General features: G+C 44.9%; 1 protein-coding gene across 1 annotated transcript in view; it reads right to left on the reverse strand.

Moving 5' to 3' along the window:
* The window catches only part of UBASH3B (ubiquitin associated and SH3 domain containing B), an 806,096-nt gene that overhangs the window by 428,192 nt on the left and 350,229 nt on the right, over positions 1–27,675 (reverse strand). The window lies entirely within an intron of this gene.

Below are 27,675 nucleotides of genomic sequence, written 5' to 3' on the forward strand. Positions count from 1 at the left end.
TTATTCTTTAGGGACCAGTGGATTTCTTGACGGTCATTCTCAATTTCCGGGACACCTGTCAAGACCACCACATATGGCTTTGCATCAGGGGGAAGATCTATGTAGCCCCCACGGAAGTTACTTTTATTTTGTGGGACCTGGGGGGTTGGACAATCAGCCTTGTTGACATTCGACCTATGTTCAATTCCTGCTGCATCATGAGTAGCAGGTTGTGTAGTAGGATGCCCCGGTAACTTTGGAGGGGGTTTGGGGGCTTTGTGATCATAACCCTTAGTTCGTGGTTTGGGTATTGGCCTGCTTAAGGGTGGTACAAGGGGGGTAGTGTTAGGTATCGGTGGAGCTAAGTTGCCATCTGGAGTACTAATGTTTTCCTGACCTCGCAAAGCAAGAGTTGCTAGGGCTAAGATACTCTTTTCCACCTCTAAGAGATGGTTCTCAATGCGTGACAGTCTTAAATCGAGGGGAGATAGCAGCTTTTTTAGGGTTTCCCAGACTGTTTTGATAAAGTCCACATCCTTTTCCTCCTGCTCAGTTAGTTGTGCCCCAATGTCCTCTACTGTGACTACTGACATCATTGCGCTCTCTGGTCTCACAGTGAAAAAGGAAAATAGGTTTTGGAGATGATTATTCTAGAAATACAATATAAAAACATGAGTTTGAAGGGTACAGTAATGTACCCCTAGTGTATAAAATACTGTAATATGTGTGCTTATATGTGTTTTCCACTCAATGGAAACTGTGCGATTGTCGCAACGTCCTGAATAACCGCAAAAATGGAAAAAAGGTGTTAAAGATGGATTTTAAAGAAACGTAGCACAAAATATGAATTTAAACATGTTTTTAAAGAAGCATGTATATAATATGTGTAGCGCAATGTTTAGACTGGAATTTGTTTGTTAATATTTTTGGATGTGCTGGTGGCAGTTGAATGATTGCTTTTGTTTTACGATTTCACGACTTATTGGTGACCATTGCGATGTCGTCGAAGATTCCCAAAAATCTAAAAAGAAAGTATCTCTATTAAAAAAATTACAATATTTCAGGTACTGGGGTGGCTCTGACAAGAGCGGGACAAAAGGGGGTGGTGATGGACGGAGCATCTGAATCAATCAAACACTCACACCCAGTCAAAATATCTGGGTTTAATCCATCACTGTTCTTTAGCCAACTCTGCCACCCCAGTTCAGACATGGCTATATGCAAATCAGTCTGACCCTGTGCCTCATGAGAACAGTCCAGCCTGAACTGCCAAGCCATGTCTTCCCTGGACCAGAAACAAGCTTCCGAGGACCGGTTTCTGGCATTCCAGCCGTCTTCAGCCCAGCTTGCTTGAATCCAGTGGCAAAGTGAGCAAGGGACTCATGTCTGAGCATACCCTGCCACACGTATGGCGGCCAAAAGCGGTATAAAAGGGGGTGGTGATGGACGGAGCATCTGAATCAATCAAACACTCACACCCAGTCAAAAGATCTGGGTTTAATCTATCACCGTTCTTTAGCCCACTCTGCCACCCCAGTTCAGACATGGCTATATGCAAATCAGTCTGACCCTGTGCCTCATGGGAACAGTCCAGCACGAACTGCCGAGCCATGTCTTTCCTGGACCGGAAACAAGCTTCCGAGGACCGGTTTCTGGCATTCCAGCCGTCTTTAGCCCGGCTTGCTTGAATCCAGTGGCAAAGTGAGCAAGGGACTCACGTCTGAGCATACCCTGCCACACTTATGGCAGCCAAAAGTGGTACAAAAGGGGGTGGTGATGGATGGAGCATCTGAATCAATCAAAAACTCACACCCAGTCAAAAGATCTGGGTTTAATCCATCACCGTTCTTCAGCCCACTCTGCCACCCCAGTTCAGACATGGCTATATGCAAATCAGTCTGACCCTGTGCCTCATGGTAACTGTCCAGCCCGAACTTCCAAGCCTTGTCTTCCCTGGACCGGAAACAAGCTTCCGAGGACCGGTTTCTGGCATTCCAGCCGTCTTCAGCCCGGCTTGCTTGAATCCAGTGGCAAAGTGAGCAAGGGACTCACGTCTGAGCATACCCTGCCACACTTATGGCGGCCTAAAGCAGTACAAAAGGGGGTGGTGATGGACGGAGCATCTAAATCAATCAAACACTCACACCCAGTCAAAAGATCTGGATTTAATCCATCACCGTTCTTTAGCCCACTCTGCCACCCCAGTTCAGACATGGCTATATGCAAATCAGTCTGACCCTGTGCCTCATGGGAACAGTCCAGCCCGAACTGCCAAGCCATGTCTTCCCTGGACCGGAAACAAGCTTCTGAGGACCGGTTTCTGGCATTCCAGCCGTCTTCAGCCCAGCTTGCTTGAATCCAGTGGCAAAGTGAGCAAGGGACTCACGTCTGAGCATACCCTGCCACACTTATGGTGGCCAAAAGCGGTACAAAAGGGGGTGGTGATGGACGGAGCATCTGAATCAATCAAACACTCACACCCAGTCAAAAGATCTGGGTTTAATCCATCACCGTTCTTTAGCCCACTCTGCCACCCCAGTTCAGACATGGCTATATGCAAATCAGTCTGACCCTGTGCCTCATGGGAACAGTCCAGCCCGAACTGCCAAGCCATGTCTTCCCTGGACCGGAAACAAGCTTCTGAGGACCGGTTTCTGGCATTCCAGCCGTCTTCAGCCCGGCTTGCTTGAATCCAGTGGCAAAGTGAGCAAGGGACTCACGTCTGAGCATACCCTGCTACACTTACGGTGGCCAAAAGCGGTACAAAAGGGGGTGGTGATGGACGGAGCATCTGAATCAATCAAACACTCACACCCAGTCAAAAGATCTGGGTTTAATCCATCACCGTTCTTTAGCCCACTCTGCCACCCCAGTTCAGACATGGCTATATGCAAATCAGTCTGACCCTGTGCCTCATGGGAACAGTCCAGCCCAAACTGCCAAGCCATGTCTTTCCTGGACTGGAAACAAGCTTCCGAGGACCGGTTTCTGGCATTCCAGCCGTCTTCAGCCCGGCTTTCTTGAATCCAGTTGCAAAGTGAGCAAGGGACTCGCGTCTGAGCATATCCCGCCACACTTATGGCGGCCAAAAGCAGTACAAAAGGGGGTGGTGATAGACGGAGCATCTGAATCAATCAAACACTCACAGGTGGCTCTGACAAGAACCTTTGTGTTGTTTGTGTGTGTAGAAACATAAGAGCGTATGCAGAGTTTCAGGTTACTTAGAAACACCCTGTTGCCTTCATTTTTAAAGTGCACTCCATCATTACTATAAATTCCATGCATTTCAAAACGCAGATTGTTATTATAGTTACAGCCCGTGCAATGGTCTCTGAGAAACGTAGAAACAGTTTTATCAGCACGTTTCCTGGCTCTGTCGATCTATGGACAGAATTGATTTGACCACTTCCATTTCTGTCTTTGGCATTTATTTATTTATTTATAAAGTTTTATATAGCGCAAACTTGATCCCGTAGGATATCAGAGCGCTTTACATATTTTAGGGTACACCAAGACAGTATGAGGGAAAGCAACATCAGTTCTGCAAAGGTTTCTTTCATTTAGATTTCCAGCTCTACCCCATTCAATGTGCCTAGGTCACTGCCAACACAGTGCTCAATCATGAGGTGAGGAGCTTGGGAATCCACAATAGATTTAACCTAAGCCAGCAACTGAATAAAATTAGGTAGTGCGTTGTATGCTTAGCAAGAAGTCCTATTATCCACTGTTACATAAAAAAAGAAATGTAATGCAGATATGGATATGCTTTTGAACCTGTGGAGTAAACCACACTTGCTGTATCTGATTTGGAAGTAGCTTGCTCCATCTAGATTGTGCTGTGAACTTGTGACCTACTGTTTCCACTAGATTACTAGGTACACTAACCTAAGAGTGTATTTGGAGGGGGAAGGGTGTTAAAGAGACAGAACATTTGTTAAAAAGTTGAGGAGTTGTAACACAATTTAAGCAATGGCAAATTTTCATTTCCAACTCAGGACTATGTAATAAACATTTGTGCAGTATTTACATTTTTTTAAAATGAAGCTAAAGGTCTATTGGACTTATGATCATAAAGTCGAAAGTTGAAGAGGTTGACATTTTATAGTTGCTTTCTTTGAGAGTGGTGTACCATTCTTGTGCTTAGTTTTTACAAATCTTAACAGTATCAAAACAATCCAGAAAGACCTAAAACAACAATATTATCTACATACTCAATTCACTGGTAAGTATATAACTTTTTTATTATTTAAAAAAATGTACATTAGAAATTATTATGTATATGGTAATTTGATTATATCAGATGAACTGTATCTGGCATCATGTATGTGCTTAAGATGTTAGCACTGTTGGAAATTACCATGAGCAATTCCTTTAAAAATGACAATGTTTGAAATGTCTAAGCATTATTTGCAGAATAGATACATCTATCTTATTTTCATTTCGGGGAATTGTGGTAGTTTCAGTCACATTATTAAACTGGAATAGTGTTACAATTAAAAGATAAGAAAATGTACTGCATCTGTTTAAGAATGATAAAGTAGTAATACTTGTTAGGTATGTATTAGGAAGAGTTTGACAATATTGTTTTAAGCTTATATGACCGATTTGAGTATACTTAGATGGTGAGAAATATTTTTTGTGGATGCATATAGTTATATGTACAATGAGACTCTTGAGTTTAATAAAAAATGCAGAAAACTATACATTTTGGGAAAGATGGCCTGACGGTGTATATCTATTTTAAAAATGTCTCTTTAGAGTTCTTGTGCTAGCTTCCATTGCCGTGTAACCTTTCTTTGAAAATGCTTAATATGTGTTTTAAAGACACAAGAAATATTTGCGAAATTATGTAGTTATTCCATTAAGAAAAGATTGTGTGCTTTGAAAAAGTGAGAATTGTTTTCAGTTTTAGAAACTTACTGATGCGTGTGCATGCTGAGTAACATAGCAATGTATGCTTCTTCTAGAGAGTCATGTACGCAATTGTATGTCAAGTGTGATATCTAGACTTATTCAAACACCCTGGCACTACACATGCATTCTTCCAATCACACAGGCACTAATTATGTACTCATTGATCTACGCAGGCAACACCCATGTGTATATCCAATCACCCAGATAGTCGCAATATAGTCATGTGAATACACAGGCACTAACTATGCAGATATGGAAACTCTATATACTCAGGGAATCATGCAGGCATTACCTACTGTACTGGAGTGGGGTTTACCGGGTCAGGAACGGAATCAGAAGGCTCAAATAGTGCTTTTAGAGAGGGCTTTATTTTCAAGTAAGCTTTCTTTCTACGACTGGTCAGTCTTATTCGGGCAATCTCGTCGGGCTCCGTTCTGACGCCTCGTGGAAAAGCGGGTAGTTCCAGGGTGTTCCGTCGTTGTCCGGGTGGTGTTGCAGCCAGAGTGAAGACGTCAACGTCGGTCTCCAGGCGAAGTCCGGGAGAGTGCCACCAAAAGGAAAGGAAATAAAGAGGTCTAGAGGTCTTACAGCGTGTCCAGTATTTTGCCTGACATCTGCTACAGGAGTAGCCCTTCACCTTACCAGCTCACTGTGCCCACGGAGGAAGGAGACACACACCGGCGAGGCCGCAGAGGAGGCGAGAGGCACGGCCCCGGGACTGCGAGGTACAGCGTCAATACCACCAGCTGTTTCCTCTTCCCGCGTGGGCCGCGCCACCTCCCAGTGCCTCGCCTCCACTAAGGTGCTCATAACCTCTCGCGGCCCCCGCTTCCCGGGAGCCGCTCGTCTAGAGGTCTTACAGCGTGTCCAGTATTTTGCCTGACATCCGCTACAGGAGTAGCCCTTCACCTTACCAGCTCACTGTGCCCACGGAGGAAGGAGACACACACCGGCGAGGCCGCAGAGGAGGCGAGAGGCGCGGCCCCGGGACTGCGAGGTACAGCGTCAATACCACCAGCTGTTTCCTCTTCCCGCGTGGGCCGCGCCCCCTCCCAGTGCCCCACCTCCACTAAGGTGCTCATAACCTCTTGCGGCCCCCCCTTCGCGGGAGCCGCTCGTCTAGAGGTCTTACAGCGTGTCCAGTATTTTGCCTGACATCCGCTACAGGAGTAGCCCTTCACCTTACCAGCTCACTGTGCCCACGGAGGAAGGAGACACACACCGGCGAGGCCGCAGAGGAGGCGAGAGGCGCGGCCCCGGGACTGCGAGGTACAGCGTCAATACCACCAGCTGTTTCCTCTTCCCGCGTGGGCCGCGCCCCCTCCCAGTGCCCCGCCTCCTCTCACCTCACATAGTCTTAAGCAAGGACACTAACGCGCATCGCGGGACGCGCGCGGGTCGCAGCCCGGGGCGAAGCCCGGGCCAAGGGCGGGCCCGTTTAAGCCCGTTCAAGCCTGTGTAAGCCTGGTCTGGGCCTATCCCTTTTCATCTTGCCATCTGACTTTTGACCTGTATCCCGGTAACCTTTTTGCCATCACTTCTACCCCCTAGTACCCACAGGTAATACAGCGCCACCATGACCACAAGGGGTAGTAGGAGTAAGACGGCTCAAGGCGTGGGTCAGGTTACTGGTCCAATTGACCAATTCATCACGAAAGCAAACGATGCAATTAATCAAGGGATTGTCCTTTTAGAAAGACGTGTTTCCCAAGACCTTGCTGCAGCACGAAGATCCTCAATGGGCCTTCTGGCTTTAGCCAAAACACCTATTCAACAAGGAATTAATGCCCCACTATTGCAAGAAATCCGTGCAGAACTACACACTATCCCTATGAGTGTCGACCTATCTGTCACTCGTTTATCTCTAGGGGAAGCTACCCTGGAAGATTTGGAAAAAACACCGACTCTGGTGATTAGTCCCACTCAAACGGCCCGCTAACCCTGGTAGAGTCGCAACCCCTGATTAAGTCGCCATCTTTAATAGTTTCTCCTACTAAAACCGACAAGGGGTCTAGGGAGGAAGCCATTCCCAAACAAGACAGTACAAGGCCAGTAGTTAAGCCCAAGCAGAACTGTCCACCTAAGTACACTAGGTCTAAAAAATCCCCCCGTACCAATCATAAAAATAATGCTACTAACTCTCTACCTGTTAATGTGGATGACCCCTCCGCAACAGCTGCATCGCTGAATGATGCTCAGAGGGATTATGCTACTTCCAATATAAACCACTATGAGCTTAACGCACAAGTGGTAGCCACAATTAAGGATCTCATAAAATCCCAACTACTACCAATTGAACGATCCTTAAATTACATCGAGAAGCAAATCGCCAGACTCGTTAATCATACCAGTCATCTAAAACCTCCTACCACTACTTTAGCTCCCCCAGCTTCCACGAATGTCAATCACACCAAGGCAGCCACTGTACAGAAACCTGCGCCCCCACCCTTAACACAAAAAACCCCTTTACCTACAGGTAAAACCCCCAAAACTCCTACCAATACACAAGCGATCCAAACAGACACCAAGGGCACCACTAAGCAAGTACAGGGAAAGCCAGTAACAATAGCCGATCCTCCCAAAACTCAATCAAAGCCCCCTTCCCCCAAACCTTTGGTTGCCCAACAGGTTGATGATACTACCAATAAACCAGCTAGACCAAAGAGGCCTATCCATCTTCCTCCAGAGGCAAGCCCCTATACTGTGATCCTCACGGGGGTCCCAGAATTAGAAGAAAACACGAGTGAATCCACCTGGTCCCTAAAAAATAAAGTCATGCAATGGCTTAATATCAACAGACCCCTTCCTTCACATTGTAATAGTAGACTCTCCACGGTACGTAGGGTTCCCTGGATTGGGACAACTAGGAAAAGAATACAGGGGGACTGTATTATCATTAATTTTGATGACCCAGAGACAGTCAGATATATATGTTCTTGGTCAACCTTGGAGAGAAAGGGAGGTATAGACACTAACCGTCTGTCCTTTTTCTACCCTCCAAGGTTTCCTCATGAACAAGATTACCCTCTTAGCTGGAACCAATCTCCAGGTTGGAGTTGGTCGCAAGTAGATACGCGTAACAGAAGAAGGGACTGGGATCATCATCCCTGGTACCCAAGAAGAGAGCAACCCTATGCAGAGGGGTGGAGGGGGGCACCAACTAGTAATTATTTTTCAACCTTAGAAATGGTTGACTGACCATCAAGCAACCAAACATCTTCTAAGAATAAGACTAAAACTCCCCTGTCTTCTGTTAGCTCAGGGTTATTTCCAAGTCAAACTGGGGAACCTGGTTTGGAACAACTCACTGTGGGTCTCACTAACATGTTTCTTCCCGGGCCCGCGGCTGTACAAACTGATGGATCTCTGGCTCCCCTTTCACCCTCAACCTCTGATCAAAGTCATTCTCTCCGTCCATCAAAGCACTCTGTTTTTAACCAACATATGTCCATTCTAACTTGGAACATAGCCGGTCTTTCAAACAAAGCAAAGGACCCAACCTTCTTGAACTTCATAAACACTTTTGACATCATAGCGTTTCAGGAATGTTGGGACTTGTCACCTATTAACCTGGATGGCTACAGTACACACTTCACCCCAGCTATCCAGTCAAACAGAGGCAGACCCTCGGGAGGTCTTTGCTTTTATGTTTCAAATAGGCTCAATGTATCTTTAGAATGCGTTGAGCTCGCTCCATCTGATCTTAGTTCAAAGTCCTTTGGTCCCTCCCTACAGGCCTTCAAAATGACTGGGAAAGAGGTTGTCAGCTCTCTCTTTATAAACCTTTATAATAGTGCACAGAGAGACGATCAACCAAACTTTACAGAGTTTCTTTCTAAACTTATAAAGAAGGGCATGGGAGGGTCTTGTTCAGATAGACGTTTAGTCATCTTAGGAGATTTTAATTGTCATCTATGCCCACACAGTGGAACTAGGGTTTGTGACTTAAGAGCCCCAAATGGTGACCATACTACCCATTTCGAACACTCAACTATGGGATCCCAACTGAACAACTTATTACATGAATGGGATCTGGGATTCTTCAATGACTTAACAGTGCCCCCGACTGACTTCCAACCTACATTTCATGGTAGGGGATCGCTTACGACAATAGACTTCATCCTCCTGTCTAACAGTCATCATGGCGACGCTCGAGAAACCAGGAGAGAGGAGCTGGTTATGAGCGACCACTATCCTATTAGTGCCAAAATATATTCCCCTTCTAGTGGAAACAAGTCTGAGAGCGCTATAGGCAAACTCTACTCACACTCTATATCACTTTCGTCGAGAAATGGGTATACTATAAAATGGGCAAAAATTGACACATCTAAATTCCTTATAAATCTGATCAAGTTTGACCCCGATCTATTTCGGTCTTGCCTAGAATACCCTCCCAACCCACAAGAAATTATCCTTGCATTTGACCAAATCGCCTTACAAATCAGGAAAAATCTGACCAGAAATCACAATAAAAGCAATGTGTCCAAGAGTTTTGGTTGGTTTGATCACGAGTGTTCAAATACTCGTAACATCTTGAAGGCTACCCTTAACAAATCCCCAAAAAACCGGGTGGAAATAAGATCCGCCCGCGCTGCTTATAAACAGGCAATTAAAAACAGGAAAAGGGAACTGAAAACTGCTGCCTGGGAAGCCTTGTTAAAAGCAAGCACTTTAAAGAGACAACACAGCCTTTTGGAGGGAGGTCAATGCTCCTTTCTTCAACGATAGGTCAACCGACCTCATAGAAATTGCCATCACGGAGGAAGTTTGGATAAATCACTTCACCGAACTGTATAAATTAGATGACCAGATCGAACCACTCAATCTTGAAATTCAACAAACGGAGAGTAATGAGCCTCAAAGAAACCATACAGAGTCATTTCCGCTCTCCATTTATTTTAATTATTCAGAAGTGGAACTGGCCATTCTTGAAAGCTCTAATGCCAAAGCCCCCGGCCCAGAAGGAATCCCAATAGATCTATTTAAAGATAACATTCAACTGTGGGCACCAATTGTTACAAACGTCCTCAACTCTTATGCTCAAAAAGGATTCTCCGTAACCTGGCAAGAAGCTATTATAATACCTATTTTTAAAAAAGGTGAAAGAATGGACCCAAAATGTTATAGACCAATTTCCTTATTGGACTCCATGATGAAGGTGGCCGGGAGAGTCCTGTTGAACCAATTGCAATCATGGGCTCAGGAAAATAACATTTTGTCTAAATTCCAAATTGGGTTTGTTTCTGGCCTTGGGACAGTGGAACAATGTCTTAACTTAGCTCTGATCATCGACAAATATGTGATGGCAAAAAGGTGCAATATATATATGACTTTCGTGGACTTAAGCTCTGCTTTTGATTGCCTTAACCACAGTATACTTTGGTCTACCCTCACTGGCATGGGAGTTGACTCTAACATACTTGCCTTTATAAAAGAACTGTACCGAGGAGCCGGGGCCAAGGTTCGCTATGGAAAGGATGGAACCTGTATGAGTAAATTTCCCATCAAAAAGGGGGTCAGGCAGGGCTGCATCCTTGCCCCCTTTCTTTTTAACTTGTACATTAACAGTGTTGCTGACTGCCTGGTGAAATTGGATGTTGATTACCCTAAAATAAACGGCCTCGCAGTCCCAATTCTTTTATACGCGGACAACGCCGTTATCATGTCCAGGACCCAATTAGGGCTTCAAAAAGCATTGTCAGCCTTTACAACATTCATGGGTGTGAGAGGTCTTAAGATTAACGTAAACAAAACTTTTACCATGTGTTGTAGTAAAAAAAAGAACACTTCTTGCAATACGTTTATTAATGCATCTAAGATCAGCCTCACGAAAACTTTTACTTACCTGGGCATACTTTTTAATAGTACAGGGTCATGGAAAAATGCTGTTCACACTAGGAACTTGGCTTTTATCAGGCAAATTGGAGCCCTAAAGAAATTTGCCACTAAATTAGGTGGGAAACCGGTTGGGATCTTGTTGGACATATTTGCAGCTAAATGCGTCTCCACTGCAACATATGGTGCTGGTATCTGGGGTCTGGCGGACTGTGGAGAGATACAAACAAGCGAGAACGCATTCTTGAGGTATCTGCTGGCTGTTCCTCGATCTATTTCTACCACAGTCTGTCACAATGAGCTCGCCCGGGTACATATGTCGGACATAATTAAAGTCGCTCCAATTCTGTTATGGCACAAAATATGGTCCTCAGAAAAACGGTGCTGAATCAAGATGTGATTAAGGACTGTATGGCCTTAACTGACTCAAGAAAAATATCTTGGCTTGCCTATGTACAGAAATTTTTAATATCATTGGATTTGGCTGATTTATATATCAACCCGACTTTGTGCCTAACCATCTCTAAAAAGGACCTTAAGGCTCGCTGTTTAGGTCTACTAGAAGACAGGCGCTCCTATATCGAACGCAACAAATCATCGATTGCTCACCACAATCTCTTACTTCATGATGCTGGCATCCCCCTTTATCTTTCCCCGACCATCTCAACCTACACGAGAATGTTGCTAACAAGGATGAGGACGGATTGTTTTTACAGTCTACTAACATTTCCCACCACAAATGACTGGTCTACTAATCTGGTGGTCTGTCCTTGTGATAATGTTTCCAAGCAATCCAACATCCACGTCCTTTTATTCTGTAAATTTTATGATTGGGGCAGGAAGAAACATCTCCTCCCACTTCTGAAACTGTGGGGCTTAAGACAGTGTAGGCCAGCCCTACTCACGCTATACATGCTTGTAGATGAACTTACAATTACTGCAGCTGCTAGCTTTTTGAAACTTGCAGTAAGGTGTAGAGCGTCTATGAATTGACTGACTTCCGATTTCCGACAGCCATAATTTGTATAACCTCAAAGACTTTTTTTCTTACTCCTTAATTCTATGTTTTATCTTTGAGTTTTGAACTCATTTTACTATGCTGTATTAAATGTGCTTTTATGATTTTCATTTGCTAAAATCGAATAAAGCTATATTTGAATTGAATTGAATTGAAGAGACTATATTAGGGAGACGCTCAAAGACGCTCCACACAGGGGTCGGGAGTAAGGGAAACCTGGTGATATTTTTAAGTAAACGAGTGGTCGAAGTGCACGTGTGGGAAGGGCTTCAGGGGAACGACTAGGCGGTATACACAGTGGTCTAACCACTCCAACCCGCCCACCCCGCAACTTTGCCCCATACCTTGGAAAGCCACGCTCCTCCCGCGGGAGCGTGGCGGGGCGCTTCGTGGGAACGTTGGCCTCCTGGCTTGTTGTCTTCCACTCGTCCGCTCGTGCTCTGCTCCGTGCTCGGTCTCCACTCCACGCCACTCTCGTCCTCCGGGGGAAAGTATTCCGGCGTCTTCCGGGATCCTCCTTCTTTTAACGTGTCCACGTTCAAGGTGGGCGGAGTCTCGTCATCTGCGTACTCGGACTTAAAGGTACGCTGTCCAGTTTCTACCTCACATTCCCAAGGGTTCACAGATTCATGGCTGGTCCAGTCCTCCCCAAGAAGAGGTGAATGTTGCTGGAGGAAAAAAGGCGAGAGAGGTACAGCTGACCACCAGTCACGTAAAACAGGCTCCTCACTCTTACTCGCACCCTGCTGACCCGCCACCCCGTCACACACCTCCCCCCCTGTATTCTCCTGATCGGGGAGAGGAAAGACACGAGAAAGGAAGTCAGCGTTGCCATTGTCTTTGCCCTTTTTGTGCTGAACCTCAAAAGAGTAGGGCTGCAGAGAAAGGAACCATCTAAGAACTTTGGGATTCACAGTCCGGTTTTGGTACATCCATTTCAGAGGTGCATGGTCCGTAAGGAGGATGAAAGGTTTCCCCTCTAAATAATACTGCAGTTTCTCAACGGCCCATTTAATGGCCAGACACTCGCGTTCCACTGTAGAATATTTACATTCTCTAGGAAAGAGTTTCCTGCTGGCATACAATATGGGATGTTCCACCCCATCTTCTCCTCGTTGCGACAGCACAGCCCCTAACCCCACATTGGATGCGTCCGTAGCAAGAACAAATGTTTTTTCAAAGTTGGGTGACTCCAACACAGGGGCGCTGGTTATGATGTTCTTTAACTGTTCAAAGGCATCCATGGCTTCCTGGGAAGGCTGTTAAATTTCTTTGGGTTTGACGTTCTTTCTCAGAAGATCAGTGAGTGGGGCGGCGATTTCAGAAAAGTTCGGAATAAACCGCCTATAGTATCCGATCAAACCGAGAAATGCACGCCCGTCTCTTTTGTTGCTCGGGAAACCTGTTTTTTTGATGGCTTTGATCTTCTCAGCCTGCGGAGCGATGGTACCTTCACCCAACACATATCCCAGGTAGTTGACTCGAGTGAATGCTGCCCGGGTTTTCTTTGCATTGACATGTAAGCCTGCTCGTTGCAACGCTGTCAAGATGGTGTGGACGTGCTTCAGATGTTCCTCCCACGTCTTACTGTAGATAACAATGTCATCTAGATAGGCTGAGCTAAATGACGTATAGGGCTTTAATACACAGTTCATGAGTCTCTGAAAAGTGGCCGGGGCACCGTGGAGACCGAAAGGCAGGACTGTAAACTCATAAAGGCCTTCTTCTGTACAGAAGGCGGTCTTCTTTCGGTCTTGTTCACGAAGGGGCACCTGCCAATAGCCTTTAGTGAGATCAAGAGTGGTGATGAACACAGCGTCACCCAGTTTTTCCACCAACTCATCAACCCTGGGTATGGGATATGCGTCAAATGTTGATATTTCAATAACAGCCCTAAAATCCATGCAAAACCTCTTGGATCCGTCGGGTTTTGGTACCATCACAATCGGAGATGCCCAGTCTCTTTTCGACGGTTGGATCAATCCTAGGTTTAACATATCCAGGACTTCTTTCCTCACATCCGCGCGTCTGGCGGCTGGAATCCGATATGGCCGCTGTTTCACTATTTTTCCGGGGAGTGTCTCGATACAATGTTCCACCAATGTAGTCTTGCCGGGAAGGTCTGAAAAGATAGGAGACAGTGGTTTTAGGACCTCCATGAGGCTTTCTTTCATCTTTCCCGACAGATCAGGGTTAATGACCAGGAGTTCCAGAGTGGACGTATTTTCGGACTTCAGGCGTTGCACCATGTTGTTGTTCCGTGGTAGAGGGCCGATACATTTTTTCAGTAGGTTAATATGGTAACTCTGAGTTTTGCTAGGTGTAAGGCGTAACCTATAGGTGGTGTTTCCTATCGTGTCTACCACTTCGTATGGTCCCATCCACTCCTTTTTGTTGACAAGAGTAGGAAGAAGTACAAGCGCCCAATCTCCGATCTGGAGAGTTCTTAACTTGGTTCCTCGGTCATAGTATTGCTTTTGTTTCTCTTTTTGACGTTCCAAGTTGGTCTCAGCCAAGCCTCTGAGTTTGGCCAGTTTTGCCCTTAGCTGTGAGGTGTATTCCAGAAGCGACTTCTGTTCTTCGACTTCCTGGGTTTCCCATGTTTCTTTTGTGATTTCCAGCAATGATCTGGGGAGCCTTCCATACAGTAGTTCGAAAGCTGAACATCCCAGGCTACTTTGTTTTTGCGCTCTAAGCACATATAGTGCCAAAGGAAGTAGTCGATCCCATGTAGGCCCATCCGTGGACAGCATTTTCTTCAAGGTAGACTTCAGAGACTGATTGTAGCGCTCCACTAGGCCATCGGTTTGAGGGTGATAAACCGAGGTTTTTATGTGTCGTATGCTAAAGGTTTTGCACACTTCCATCATCAAGCGGGACGTAAAGGGAGTTCCTTGATCTGTAAGGATCTCTTTTGGAAATCCAACATGGGCGAAGAGCCCCACCAATTTCTCTGAGACATTAGCAGTGTTAGGTGCACGTAAAGGAAATGCCTCTATAAACCTGGTGGCATAATCTACTAGTACCAAAGCGTACTGGTGTCCCCTCGAAGACTTGGGCAGAGGTCCAATCAGGTCCATCCCTACCCTTTCAAGAGGCACTCCCACAATGGGCATGGGCTGTAAAGGTGCAGCTGGGGGTCTGTGCGTGTTTCGTCTTTGACAAATGTCACATTTCCTGCAACATTCCTGCACATCTTTATAAATGCCTGGCCAGTAGAAGTGCCGTAGTATGCTCTCCGTGGTCTTTTCCTTACTGGCGTGTCCTGCTGTTAAATGTGCATGGGCGAAAAACAACACTTGATCCCTAAAAGATACCGGTACTAGGAGTTGTGGTGTACTCCCCTCGTCTGCTTCACGATACAAGAGGTCTTTACGTATAACAAATCGTGGAAACGGAGTGTCCGGCTTATCCTGTGCAGTGTGTGCAGCCTCCCATGCATTGTACAGTGTTCTATCTTCAGATTGGGCGAATTTGAAATTGCGATCCATTACCCAAGGATCAGGCATTAGGAGTGCTGGTTTAGGGTCCCTCGGCGTTGGACACTGAAGGCTCAACCTCTTTCGAAACAGGGCGAGGAACTCAGGATTGTCTACCCCCAATATTACATCTTCGGGCAGAGAGTCCACAACCCCCACTTTCACCAAACAGGCAGGTTTGCCTTTTGGCCGTATGACAACTTGTGCTAAGGGGTACGGCTTGACATCTCCATGGACACATCGAATATGTACTAGAGTGTTGGGGAGGTACTGTTTGGGGTGCACCAGGCGTTCTTGTACCACAGACTGTCTACAGCCAGAATCCAACAGAGCCCTCACCTCGTTGTCATTAATGGTTATACTCACATAAAATGATGTTCCCATCTCGGCGGAGTACAGGACCGTTTTCGGAAGATAGCCTACTTCCATGGGTTCCTCCGTCTGATGTTTTTGAGGGCACAGTCGGGCAATGTGGCCCCATTCGCCACACTCAAAGCATTGCGGTCCCCGCGTCATAGGAGACTCCATTCTCAACGGTCTGGGTCTAACTGAATCCATTGTTGGTTTGCTTTTCTTTTCTATCTTTGGAGGTGGCGCTTGTTTAGAATGTCTTTCGGTTTCCCAGCCAGTTCCACGGGGTTGGGCTCTGGCATAATTGGCAGCCATTTCGATGGCCTGTTCTACGGTCAGGCCGGAGTGTTGTCTCAACCACCTCTGCGACCCATATGGAAGAGCCTCCATAAACTGCTCCAAATAGATTTTTGCTAGTATGTCTTCCTTTGTGCTTGTCTCCGGCTTCAGCCACTTGTCGGCCATCATTTTTAGTCGGAAGAACAACGTTTTAGGGTTCTCGCCAGCCACACCCTTCTCCTTTCGAAACCGTACCCGTACGCTTCAGGGTCTAGCCCTAAATGGTCCAGGATCACATTTTTAATAAGAGCATAGGGAGCGTTTCCTGGAGGGTTGGCTACCTGGTATGCTAACTGGGCTTCTCCGGTTACCAATGGGGCAAGAAAAAACAGCCATTTTTCTTCCGGCCAACCTAGGGCTCTAGCGGCCCTTTCAAAGTTCATAAGAAATGCATCCGGGTCTTCGCCATGGACATATTTCTGTAGGGCGATTCCTGAAGGACTAGGTGTATGGCTTCTGCTCTCTACATGCACTACACCTGTGGGAGTCGTTACGTTTTTCTGCATACACTCCAGTTGGGCTGTGACAGTGTTTTTAAACAAGTCTGTCAGCCTGAGCCGCCGTTAACTGTCTCTCTACGGCCCACTCCAGTTTTTCTTGTCCTTTGATTAAATGTTGGATGAGGGCGTCCATCTCGGAAGTACAGACGGACTCAGTTGGCAATCCCACTTCTGACACCACTTGTACTGGGGTGGGGTTTACCGGGTCAGTAACGGAATCAGAAGGCTTAAATAGTGCTTTTAGAGAGGGCTTTATTTTCAAGTAAGCTTTCTTTCTACGACTGGTCAGTCTTATTCGGGCAATCTCGTCGGGCTCCGTTCTGACGCCTCGTGGAAAAGCGGGTAGTTCCAGGGTGTTCCGGCGTTGTCCGGGTGGTGTTGCAGCCAGAGTGAAGACGTCAACGTCGGTCTCCAGGCGAAGTCCGGGAGAGTGCCACCAAAAGGAAAGGAAATAAAGAGACTATATTAGGGAGACGCTCAAAGACGCTCCACACAGGGGTTGGGAGTGAGGGAAACCTGGTGATATTTTTAAGTAAACGAGTGGTCGAAGTGCACGTGAGGGAAGGGCTTCAGGGGAACGACTAGGCGGTATACACAGTGGTCTAACCACTCCAACCCGCCCACCCCGCAACTTTGCCCCATACCTTGGAAAGCCACGCTCCTCCCGCGGGAGCGTGGCGGGGCGCTTCGCGGGAACGTTGGCCTCCTGGCTTGTTGTCTTCCACTTGTCCGCTCGTGCTCTGCTCCGTGCTCGGTCTCCACTCCACGCCACTCTCGTCCTCCGGGGGAAAGTATTCCGGCGTCTTCCGGGATCCTCCTTCTTTTAACGTGTCCACATTCAAGGTGGGCGGAGTCTCGTCATCTACGTACTCGGACTTAAAGGTACGCTGTCCAGTTTCTACCTCGCATTCCCAAGGGTTCACAGATTCATGGCTGGTCCAGTCCTCCCCAAGAAGAGGTGAATGTTGCTGGAGGGAAAAAGGCGAGAGAGGTACAGCTGACCACCAGTCACGTAAAACAGGCTCCTCACTCTTACTCGCACCCTGCTGACACGCCATCCCGTCACACCTATATTCTGAGAGAATCCCCTAGGCACTATCTATGCACTCATCCAATCATCCAGGGAGTATTGTTGTACTCAACCAGAAACACATTTATCTACAAGTTTTAATGAGGAATATGTACTCTCTTAGAACCATCTAGTGAATTATATATGTAACCGTCACACACTGTTTGCCTGTACTCGGAGGAATTAGTGAGCAATATGCTGTGATAAAGATGAATGTGCAGATTTTTGTATGCAGTGTTTATCAAAATTTCAATCTGACCCATCTAAGTAGAAAAATATTGAAACACTAAATGTACCAGTGACACAGTGGTAGAGAGTCCCAGAAATAGCTCTTATGTTGTGTTTTTGGATTTACAGTATTGAGACACTGTATGTACTTTTACTTTTACAGTTGATGTTTATTTAAAAATTGAGTACATAAGGGATAAAGTGGTCTTTTAGCGTGTATAAAAGAAAACTGAGATATGGCACAGGTGTGTTGCAGGAGAGGGTGCTATAATATTAAAAGGTAACTAATACATTACATTTTGCGTTTTGGTTTGGGTTTGGTACATTGAAGTACGTGCGTGTAGTAATATAAGTAGGTTCAGTTGTAGATTAAAAACTGCAACATAACATAAAAAATGTTTTTGTATTATGTGTAAGCCAGTAGTAAAGTAGTTGGTACAGTGGCTACAATTTTTCTTTTTTTATATAGTTATTTTTTTTTTACAGAACAATATCTAAATATTTACACAGAATGCCTACAAAACTCGGAGGAAAAAGAAACCGAAGCAACTACAGTATCTATGTAGAACTGACACTCAAAAGGAGAAAAATGAAGAAAAGTGGTGAAAAAAAGAGCTTTGGTAAGAGGACAAAGCCATTTCTTAGAAATATAATTTTGCACGGTACTATGGCAGACGTAGAAAAGGTTTGTGGCGATGGGCAGTTTCGTTTTTTTGGTCCTGAGCAGAATTCTAGGGAAAATGAAGTGTTGTTAAAAGGAGAAGCTGCAGAAAAGGACACAGATATTAGAGTTGATAGTTTTGAAGAAGTGATGACAAAATTTACCACAGTATGGTCTCAAAAATCAGAGTATGTTTTTATGTGTTGTCGACACACTCACCAGAAGATTCAAACACAGACTGTTGACTTGTATTTAAAAAGTGACAAAGTAGCTAATGATAACTGGCAAAAGTCATCTGTGTATGAATTTTTAGAGGAATGCTTTGACTTTGTCCATATGGCAAGTTATATGTAAGTAGTGTTACAAGAAATTAGAAAATAATAAAATGAAGACCACATAGATATTAGATACCCATTTTATAAGGTAATAAAATGCCCAGTAATGTAGAAAATCTTTGAAGTGCCCAAAATAAAAAAAACATCAATATTTATGATTCTTTGCAGCATTATGAAGGGCTGTTATGGACTGCTCACCAGCACTCACTACAACTCCACAATCCATGCAGTATGATGTCATCCGGGAAAACTGTGTATCCAAATCTTGAAGCTGAGATTTGACCTCTGAAGGGACTCTCTGCCCTAGTGTTGTTGCGGTTGCTTTTGAATTTAAGGGTCCTTCTGTCTTACGTTTCCTTCTTGTTGCTTTTACACTATTGATATGGTTTGCTTTTAGTTGCTAAAGCATGGATGTAGTCCTGTGACAATATGTTTTAATTGTACCACCTGACAATGTCTTGTGACATATTGTGCCTTGCACAAATCTGCTCACCATGAACTCCTCCTAAAGAATGTTCAAGATAGATAAATGGGTGTGTTCTTTGTATTTTTTTAGTTGAAAAGGTGTATTATCAAATGATAGTCCTTTATTTCTCAGTGACATGATTTTCTGTGTTGTTTTTGATTTTTTTTGGGTTGCTTTTGTAAAGTTTAAAAAACAATTCTTTTTTATGGTAATAAAAATGGCAACTGGGACAGGAGGAATTTTAAAAATGTGCACTGAGAAATGTGCAAAAAATATAAAAGGGAAGAAAAATTTAGCATGTAAGATTTTTTGCAGCATTGCGAATAGCTTTAACACACTGCTCACCAGCACGTATAACAATACCATAGTCCATGCAATACGTGGGCATTCTTGATAACTCTGGAGCTAAATCTGTTATAGCAGTCTGCACCTTTGAAAGGACTTTCTGGCGGGGTTTTGTCGCTGCTGCCACTGATGTTGCATCCCTCTTGTAGATCTCAAGTTGGAGACTTTTTCTATGATAAGTTTTAAGATAATATAAGATGGACGTTGTCCCACATGAATATTTTTTGTTCATCTCTCTAGAGAGGGTCTTGTCTCACATTCTGCATTGCACTAGTTTTGCTGCAGTTTTTGATTCCTCATGAGTTGGTAACAATGGATAGTTGTATGTTTCTTTGGAAGTTATGTTGTGTTTGTGAGTTTAGATGTTGAAAGTTATTTTTTGAAACTGTTGATTTTAATAAATATTTTGTTAATATAAAGTTAAACCAATATGTTAATAAACATATATACTCAAACTTTGTGTAAAATGTGTCTATATATCTGTGCTACACTTTGTCATTTGTATTCATGACTACTGATGTCATTGCAACCTCTGGTGTTGCTGGAAAGAAGGAAAATGCATTTCTTATGTAGTTATTTTGACAAATGAATACAAAGGGAAAAGTTAAATTAGTATCTAACCAAATAGCTACACTGAAACCTTATGTAAAGTATTTCTACATATGTGTTTTACACTTTGTTAAAAATACCCATTATTTGCAGTCTGTCCTTGGCAATGGAACTCATGGAATCATACAGGCTCTACCTGTGCATTCATCAAGGATGTCCTTTCTCCATCACTCTGCAATTGTACTAGTTGGGGGACAAAGTTCCTTGGCTATTGAGGGTATTTGGGGGCCAAGTATCCCTCTTGTTGCCTCCAGCAAGTCCCACACAGCCAGTTTGCTCAGAGGTCTTCGGAAGCCAAAAACCCTTTCTGGACCACTCTGCAAACACATCTCCTGTCATAATACTGGTTGGGAAATAAAGTTGTCTTGGATGCAAAAGGACCTTGGGAACCAAGAAGCCCTCCTTGTACTTTCTATAAGTCCCACTCAGCGGGATTCCTGAGAGCTGGTCAGAGGCTGGCCCCCTTTCTTCACCATCCTGCAAACGCCATTACTACTTTAATAAACCATGGAAATTAACTGGGAAAAAACAAAGGTTACAGGGATGTTATAGTTAGGAATTAACATTTTTAAATAAACCTTCAAAATTGACTGAAAAAAAACAAAGTTTACAGGGATGTTATAGTCAGGAATTGGAATTAAAAACACCTACGAAATTCACTGAAAAAAACAAAGGTTACAGGGTCGTTATAGTTAGGCTTATATTTCCCTCATACAAAACCAGTGAAAAGAAGCAGTTATAGTTAGCTGAGCTAACTATAACTCATGCCCTGCAATGCACTGCTTATGACCTCATGGTACATCACTCATGACATGGTCAGTGACATCACTGACATCATTAAGTGGCTGTGAGTGATTTTTAAAAGTTTATGAGTGTTGAATATATATCAAAAGGTGTATTGGTGAATCAGTGGGTATATTAGGGCTTGCATGGATGATTCAGTGGGTGCGTAAACAACTGTATAAGTGAGTGTTTTGGTGTCTTAGTGGCAGTTGGGTGTGTGAGTGGGGACGTGAGTGGTTGTATGGGTGATTGATTGGTTGTCTAAGTACCTGTATGGCTGTCTGAGTGTCTCTGTGGATGAGTGAGGGTGAGTTTGACTGCCTGTATGGATGAATGAGTGGATGAGTCAGTGGCTGTGTGGGATAGGGAGTGTGCGTGTGTGAGGAGCTATATGGGTGAGTGTGTGTATATATGGCTGTGTGGCTGAGGGATGTGTCAGTGGTTTATGGGTGAGTAACTGGGTATGTAAAAAGCCACTTCTTAGTGGTTAGGAAGGTTAGGCTGTGGGTCATGATAGCAAGATAAAAAATGGGCAAACACACAGTTATGTTATGTTGTACTTTGTCCGGAGAGGGAGGTGTTCAATAGTTGTTTTTTATTTTTTTGCTCCAAGTTCCTATGAATTTTTTTGTTTCTGAATTCAGTGCATGCACCAGTGCTACTGAGGTGCACCGTCCATCTGTTATGGGTACCCTGTTTCCTCTCGACGGGTGGGACTGGGGGGAGGCCAACACACCAAATGGCTGATGGCATCAATATCGTCACCTTCAATGTCAGAGGACTGAGGAGTTACACAAAACATAATAAAATCCACTAATTTCTTCTGCACCACTGGGTCCAGAAAGTCTATTTACAGGAGACACATTTAATGGGAGATGAGGTCCACAAGTTCAGGAAAAAATGGAAGGATCAGCTCTTTGTGGCGATGTACTCGTCCTCTGCTAGAGGGGTAACGTTCTGGGTTGCCCCAGGGATCCCTGTTCGCCATGTGTACAGTGAGGCAGATTTGGAGGGACGTTATCTGCTCTTTCAGGGCACGCTCGACAAAGAGGACATTATCATTCTGAACACCTATGGCCCAAGCACTGATGCTGGGCAGTTTTATGGGGCCATGCAGGTATTGCTAGAGACCAGTGTGGGGGTCCAACAATCTGGGTGGGAGACTTTAATTCCATACTAGATGGAGACAGGCAGTCCCACGACCGGGTACAAAGCCGCGGATGACTGAAACCCTCTCCAGGGCCATGAATAACTTTGGCCTGATTGATAGTTGGTGCACTATGAGCGGTTGATCACTTGAGGAGGTTCCTCTCAGACCATGTACCGGTGCTGCTACGTCTGCGTAGGGGGGGTCATGGGCAGTCAGGAGATGGTTCATACTCTACGAGCTCCTAACAAATCCAGCTAGCCAGGAGACATTGGCAACTGCAATTAAGGAGTATCTAGAGCACAACTGGGGCCCTACCACCTCTAGGCCTAATAAATGGGACGCTCTTAAGGCTGTTGTCTGAGGGGTTTAAGGGGTCTGAATAGGGACCACATGTGGCGTTCGTCTGCAGTTGTTGGCTGACATCGGCACCTAGGAGCGTCGACTGGCAACCTTCAGTGGGAGATGCACTTGGCAGATGTGCGCGACAGATTCTGGGTGTTCAGCGCTACTTGCATGAGATGTGGGAGACCCTGGCCTGTCACACACTTAACTACCTACCGACAGTGCCTGAACAGGGAGGGTGACAAGTCTGGTCAATTGTTGGCCTGAATACTGAAGTGCAAATGTGAGATCCGACCTATTTTGCATTTACAGTCACTGAATGGGCAATGTTTGACAAAATGCTGAGATATTCTTAGGGTCCTAGTAGACCACTCTCTGGGTGTGTATCAAGCCAGGTTTGATGATCTGCTGGAGCTGGTGGAGGAGTTCCTTACTAGCCTGGACCTGCCTGTCTCTTGTGAGACGAGACAAATTACTTAGAGGAGGCTATCACACTAAAAAAGATTAGGCTTGTCTTACAACATCTAAATTATGGCGAATGACACTGGGGGCGACAGCTTCCCAACTGAGTTCCTGCAGGCCTACTCCATGACACTGATGGAGAAACTACTGGTTGTATTCTTAGAGGCAAGGAGAGTTGGGACTCTAACCCCTACTATGGGCAAGGAATCATTTTCCTCATGCTGAAGTTGGTGGGGTGTCCCAGAAGATCCTTCCTCATACTACCCTCTGACTATGATTGATTCTGATGTGTAAGTTGTTGGTGAGAAGCTTGCAGGGGGTGGAGAGTGGTTTGGTTCCTGACGACCAATGCAGGTTCATGCCGGCTCGTAGTACGGCATACTATCTCCAGCAATTAACACACGTACTGCACAAGACCACCGGAATGGACCAGGATATGGAACTTTTATCGATTGACCTAGAGAAGGCTTTTAATACTGTCATCTGATATCTCAGGGCAATGCTCCAGGGGATGGGCTTTAGCCCAGCGTTTCTGAGCTGGATTCAATTGTTGTACATGGACCCCATGGTTAAGGTTCCCTAGCTGTGGAGCCAATGGCGATACTGTTACATAGGGAATTGGAGCCTTGGGGTCTATGTGTGGGTGAGCAGAATTACATCTTCTCCTTATATGCAGCTGATCATTGATTTATCTCCAATCGCTTGAGGAGTCGGTGCCGTCCATGATGAGACATATTGCATCTTTTGGTTGAGTCTCCAGCCTAAGAGTCAATATCTGAAAGACCTTCCTTTTCCAATTGGGGAGGTTGAACAACTGTCGAGCTTGGGATTCGCTGAGAAACAAGCTTTTGTTACTTGGGGTGATGTTTGCACATACGGAGGACACATACAGGTGCCTCAATGTGGACAGGGTGTTGAGAGGCCTGACTGGGTCGATAGAATTCTAGAAGATGCTGCCCCTGACGGTCATCAATTGGGCAGCCATTGCCAATATGGTCTTCGTGTCTCGCTGGCTGTACTTCATCCAGAACTCATTGTTCCATCTTGGGATGCACTTCTTTCGCCGTCTTGAAAGCCAGTTGATTTCTGTGGTTTGGTGGAGAAGCACAGCCAGGTCATCCTATCGGTTCTTAAGAGGAACATGGAGAAGGGAAGACGGGTGCTCCCTGGAGAAACGGCTGTTGCACGGTATGTTTGGTGAGGATACCTTGCCGTGCCTGTTGATGAGGGGTGGCTGTGCTGATGTCTGGACCCCCTACGCGGTACAGTACACTGCCCAGGTGTGGGAGTTGGCAGTGAGGAAGGTGTTAAGCATGGCCCCCTTTGATAGGGAATTTCAGATCCGGGACCTTGAACCCTTTCAGTCCATAGAGCAATATATGTCTATGGAGAGAGGGGAGATGCCTTCTAGCGGGGACCTTTACCCATGGGAGGTATTTCTCACATTTCAGGATGCAAAGGACACCTTCAACATAGGGCAGGGTCATTTCCTCCACTACACCACACTAGACAGCACAGCCAAAGAGATCTGGTACATCCACCCAGCAGCTCCACTGCCTTCTAATACATTGTGTTGTTGTTTGATAAGGTGGGGCAAAGGCAGACAACTCATTACAGTTTTATATAAGGCTCTCGGGGGATGTCTCTAAATCCCCCTACCGGGGGATGGCGGCATGGAAGGTTTACCTGGGGCCTCTGATCAAGGGCTCAAATTGGGATTTTGCCTGTGGTCTGGTGACGGGGTTTCCTGCTACCACAGATTCAAACTGTTTCCCTTTAATTTCCTACATTGTACATACATAACTCCTGTGGGGCTTCACAGAATAATCCCCACGAGGGCAGCAAAATATGTTTGCAGAGGGAAGAAGGGTTCCACCGTTTTGCATTTGGCGTGCCAGTGTGCCAGAGGCCTTAGGCTTCTAAAGGGAGGTGGTCCCTAGAGTAGAGGAAGTCATTAGCATAGATGTTCCCTGCATGTTGGATGCATGCTTGCTGGGGATGGTGAAGAGACCCCGAAGACGCAAAACGTCCTACACATTTCTGCACCTTACATTTCTCCTGGCTAAGTGTAGAGTAGCCATAGCTTGGATGGGATCCTGGATGCTGAGTGTAGACCTTTGGTTCAAGATGTGTTGGAGAGGGAGACTGCGGAAGAGCATCAAATACGTATTTTCCCACACTGATAAGAGGGCTCTCAAGGCAGTGGAGGCTTGGAGGCAGCTGCTAGATGAGTTCAATACATATGAGACCTCAGACTCTGACTATGACAGACGGCACCACGAAACTGATGACCGGACCCACTTATCAAGGTGGCAAGTCCCCTCATGGAGTCCTTTTTGCAGCATTTTGACTTCATGTGCTACCCTCTACATATCCGCTACTGCGCATCCAGTTCCACAAACTGTGATTTGGGAACGAAACACGTTGGCTGTCTTTTTATGAAAAAATTGGAATAAAGAAAGAATTTGAAGAAAATCTACAAAGATTGATTTACTTTTTTCGGTGCACCTTCAAATTATCTCAAAATTGCAGTATAATCTGTAAACCAGAGACACCAAAGGGTGACAGTTGTCGAAGTGTTCATGAATAACACATAAAACTACAAGTGGCAATATTATAGTGAGGTGCTATTCTTTAGGTCTGTCATCCTGTTTGCCAATGTATTTTTTTAATAGGATGTTTTAACCTCTGTATAGGGTACATTGATGTCAACTTATGGGGTCACTTAGTGTGGATTTACTCGATGCACAGGCTGGACTGGCTTTTAGAGTAGTGGTATGCAATGGTGTTTTTATGTACTGCTTGCCGAGTTCAGGGAGGCTGGATGAGGAGCATACTGACTACACTTGTTGATCGGCACTGAATATTATGTTTATTGTTCTGAAAAACAAAACAAAAGGTTAAAAAATTAGGTCTTTGGTAAAACAGTCCTCACTCAGCCTTATGGTTTCTTGTGAGGCAGAACAAACATACCATGTGTTTGCTGCCAAGAATGAACTTTCAGGTACATTTGCGGCAGAACTTGAAAAGAATTGCTCATGATGCAAAATGGCCTAGAGGAGTTTCTGTGGCACCACCCCTATTGTACACCATTCTCAGATTACATTGAAGACCTCAGGGAAAAAACTTGGATCCTCAATCAAGAGTCAATTTCTGGTGCTCCGCTGATATTGCTAAGCATCTTGATGTTTTCTTCATCATTTTTTTACCTTTTCCTCCACAACATGTAGGGAGCTCCATAGAGGCATCTCTGAATCCATCAGCAAAAAAAAAAAATCTAAAGCAAGGTCTTATTAGGGGGCATTTTAGGCTCACAGTGAATATCATTGCGAGCCATAATGACTCCACCTACGTCAGGGATACTCAAAGTACAGCCCGGGGCCAACTGCAGCCTTCTTGATCTTTACATGCGCCTCCTCTGATGAACAGACACACTTGGTTGCTGTTTACTTGATGCAGCACTAACATTCAGAAAGATTTTAATCAAATGGGCAAGCATTTATTTACACACTAAGTGAAACAAAGGATAAGGAGCAAAGGAGGTGACCTGCAGCACTTATCTTCAAGATCACCTTCATTACTAAAGACATCTTGCAACCATTAGATAAATATATAATAAAGTCTCTTCAAAATTCAAACAAGTATATTTTGCTTAACATGCAGAAGCGTTTCACCCTTTTAGAATATTTCACTGCATTGAAAGGCATTTATTAAAAGTGATAGTTTTCAAACATGAACTTAGAAACATTCATGCTTCACCCCACCCTTACGACAAAGAGGCAGTTGTTTGGGTGGCCTAAATTGCTATTCTAACTCAAACAACATTTTAGCTCATTAAGTTAAGCACAAGAGAAGTTTTTTGTACGGCGCTCATCCTGAACTTAGGTATTGGAAGTGCTCTCATATGCAATAATGAAGAAAAAGAAGGCAAAGTGAAATAAACAATTGCCCAGGATCACACAATTTGGTCCTGGATTGATCCCCGATTTTCTGGTTTCAATTTCTGGGATTTAGCCAGTAGATGGGGTATTATTTTCCTTCTTACATTTTACATCAGAAGTTAATGGTTTGTCATTAATTGTGGGTGCATGAGGTTAGTCCATGGGTGGCAGGCAAAAGCCACGCCAAGGCTTGTTTTTTTGGGGGGCACACAGATCCAAGAGATCCTTGTTCTGAGCCAGAGCCAGGCATCTGTCTGGGGTTTAACTTGTGCCAGTGTCCCACTTACCATTATCACATAATGGCAATTAAGGGGGACAAAGGACAAAGACAAAGGAGGGATGTGATTTCACCCTGAAATTACCTCTACGACTAATTGCCCACCCCATGTACATCCTTTGTTTCCTGTACGCCCATCTTATACCCTCCTGATGGCTAGACGGCTGGCATCAATGCATCTCTCGGCCACAAACAGACCATGCTTTAGGACCCCTGAAAAAAGTACCATTGACCTAGATTGGCGCCAAACAGAAAAAAAGTTTGTAAATAACACTTTCAAACCCAATCACTAGAAGGTACAATAATGCGCAGAAAGTCAATCGAGAAGAGATTCGTGCTGCACTAGTTACAGTTCTGTTACTCATAGGATATAAATGTATGCTTATAAAAGCACAGAAATCCCCATAAAACCACGGAATTTAATTTTTGTTTGGTCACAATTCAAACTGAAAAACCAATGACATTTGCCTGTCAAGTTTCTGTACAGAAGCCATACATTACACCTTATCATGCACTAGTACTGACTGCGCACGACATGACTAATATAATCTTAAATTACATCATCACTGGCATCACGGATCTCATGTGTTAG

Source organism: Lissotriton vulgaris, chromosome 2_1 (assembly GCF_964263255.1).
Source record: "Lissotriton vulgaris chromosome 2_1, aLisVul1.2, whole genome shotgun sequence".
Taxonomy (NCBI): domain Eukaryota; kingdom Metazoa; phylum Chordata; class Amphibia; order Caudata; family Salamandridae; genus Lissotriton; species Lissotriton vulgaris.